Below are 3,296 nucleotides of genomic sequence, written 5' to 3' on the forward strand. Positions count from 1 at the left end.
CACTAAAAGGCAACTACTGTATTAGACGTCGATTAATGTATACACCGACGTCTATAGTACCTTTTAGACGTCAGTCAAAGGCATTTTCGAAGTCTTTAGTGTCTCTTAGACGTCGGGTAATGCTTTGTCCGACGTCTAATTAGTGCCTTTAGACGTCCATTCAAACTAGTACCGACATTTATTGACGTCGGTCATGGACAATAACTGATGTCATTATAGACGTCTGTGGTTAGGATGTCTGACGTCCTATTGACGTCACCGATTTAGACGTCAGTTGATGAATAAACGTTAAAAACCTAAAATAACCGACGTTAATCAGCGTTAAATGTGAAAAAAAACTTAAACACAATATAAAAATTAGTGTAGTTTTTTAAAAAGGTAAAAGTTTAAAATAATAGAAAGTACATAACAATATTGTAAAAATAAGAATTATAAAAACCATTGCCCCCATGCAGGATCGAACTACAGACCTTCAGTTTACAAGACTGACGCTCTACCACTGAGCTATAGGGGCAAGGATGCCAAATGTGACCAAATTGATTTATTTCTAACTAATTTTTCATTTATAATTTTTCCCTTTCACCACATTATTAAATATGTTATTTAGATAGAATTTATCTTCAAATAATATTATTTATTCTATAATTATATATTTTTAGTTTATCAAAGTTATTTCTCTTCTTTTTCTTTTTTACATGTTAGTTAGGATCAGGGACGATTGAGTTGAATATAAACAGTATATATCCATTACTTGTTTAGTCTAAAAGTTTTGTTCTTTTATCCATCATATATTATCTATCAAGCATCCGTAAAAATAAACGTACTATTTTTTTATACTTATTGATATTTATGAATATTTATATATTTTACGTTAATTTAATCAATAATTTGATTATATATTTAGGTTTTGATTTATTTTGATCCTTAGTATAAAAATATGAGTGAATTTCCCATTGTACGTCACAAATTTTAAATTAAATATTCTGGATTTATTTCTACATTTTGTTTAACATGAGATTGCTGAAATATAAAAATATTTTTTTATAATGATTGTATCATAACATACTTTTATATTTATTTAACGTGATAAAATAATTATAAAAGTGTAGATTTTTTTATTCTTTTAAAAAGAAAGAAAATAAAAATGTAAAAGGATAGTATCAAATGTAAAAATTTTAAATGTGTAAAATAATATTTTTCTTTTTTATCTTTTATCATCTAAGCGATGTCAAATGAACTTTACATGTTTTTGGATTGTGAACTTATCATTCTCGTAATTAATATAAGAAAAATTGCAATTGCATGAACCTTAATTTCCTGTTTTGTGTGCGGAGGAAATCATACAGAGTCTACCTGGTTATTATCAAAACAGGGACTAAGCACAGTGGAGTTAGTTAGTATTTGCTATCTGTTCCTGTATTTTGGGTTTTGTTCTTTTCCTTTAGGGTCAGAAAGTGGGTATCTGGCACATGTCTTTGAATAAGTAACTCTACTTTTCTAACAAAATATAAGACTAATTTTTCATAAATCCTTTATTCTCATAAAATGTCTTTAATTTTTATGATTTTTAAATTCTAAATTATTTTCAATAACCAAATTAGAAAAAAAAAAGTTGTATATTTTTATTCTTCAAAATTGTTTACTGTTTTGAAACTGTAATCCGTTCTTGCATTCAACGTTCTTTTAACTAATTCACTTATTTTTGTCTAAGAAAGGATTAATTTAGTTATTAATGTTAATTTTGTTCATATTTTTTAAAACTATCCTTTATTGGTTCACCGTCTCCATTTTGAAATAAAATATTATTATTTTTTTTATATTTTTTTAAGAATGACATATTAAACATTCATCTAAATTAATATATTTTCATTCATTTAAATTAAATTAGTTATAACAAAAAAAATATAATATTAAATTATATAAAAACTATCACATATTTAATAAAATATAAAAGTCGACAAATAAGGAATAAATTTTTTATCATAGTTATACAAAACATAACTATAAAATTAACTTTATATACATATCAACTTATACAAATTAATAATATAGAAGTAGTTTATAGAAAGTTAAATGTCTCTCGTCTCATCATTCAATATCTGCTTTACGGATAACTCAAAACTCTCTAATTATACCCACCGGATGATTATAACCAAGATCACAAAGCACAAGACATACAACAAACAAAAGGGTAAGCTACTGTAAATAGAATTATTCTAAAATAATTAATACATTAACCAATCACAATTTCAAGACAAAATAAATCACATATGCTATACATTTAATTAACCTAGACTTGACTCATCCGGATATAGTATAAATGTCGAATTATGATAGTTTATGCACTTGTAATGGTAATACTGCTAACCTATCCCAAGCTACCACACAAGGTTAGTTCTTTATAAATGTCTTTGGCTAAGGTAAAATCTTTAGACAAGAACCTCTTGTTACTCTCACCACATGTTTCATCCCTCTTTAGTTGAAAATGAATGACCATTAGAGTGTCAGGATAAACTTCAATACTTAATTCCATACATTCATATAAACAACACTTTGATACAATCATTAGGAACCCTCCTTAGGACTCTTACCTTATACAATAAACTAGTATAACTTTTTAAAATCATACACATAGTTAAAAAAAAAAAAAAACACTTAAAAAAACAGACACACTCACCCAGTTAACAAACTCTCCTCAACCAGCTAGAGGCAAAATAACAATCTTTCCAAGCTAAACAAATTGGCTCGCTCAACCACTACAACTCTTTGTCAAAAACCCCAAATACTTACCTAAACGAACTAGTTTACCCAACTTTTAGAACTCACTATAATTCCAATTTAACTTTTTTTTAACTAGTTCACTTATTCTGTCTAAAAAAAGATTAATATAATTTCTAATGTTAATTTTGTTGACATTTTTTAAGACTATCAACGTCGATTTTTAGATAAAATATTATCTTTTTAAATATTTTAAGAATGACAAATTAAACATTCATCTAAATTAATGTATTTTCATTCATCTAAATTGAAGATTTTAAGATTTTTTTTTTCAAAAAAAGAAATTATAATCGTTATTTGTTTTAAAGTTGGGATCATTTTATATATTTACTTTTGCTAAAATCAAATTAGCATAGGTGAGACTCATGTTTACAAAATGTATTATAACTTTTTAATATATTGGCTTTATTTGCTGTACTTTTAAATTAGAAGTAAAATTTTCACTTAAAATTATTTATATTTTATTTAATAATATTTTGTTATTTTTTATACTTTCAAAATAAGATTAATTTTTTTTC

General features: G+C 25.4%; 1 non-coding gene across 1 annotated transcript; it reads right to left on the minus strand.

The window, feature by feature from the left end:
- Positions 1-442: 442 nt before the first annotated feature.
- TRNAT-UGU lies at positions 443-514 on the minus strand. The gene has a single exon. It is a non-coding gene; the product is annotated as a tRNA-Thr (tRNA).
- Between the last annotated feature and the right edge of the window lie 2,782 nt (positions 515-3,296).

Source organism: Vigna radiata, chromosome 1, assembly GCF_000741045.1.
Source record: "Vigna radiata var. radiata cultivar VC1973A chromosome 1, Vradiata_ver6, whole genome shotgun sequence".
Classification (NCBI taxonomy): domain Eukaryota; kingdom Viridiplantae; phylum Streptophyta; class Magnoliopsida; order Fabales; family Fabaceae; genus Vigna; species Vigna radiata.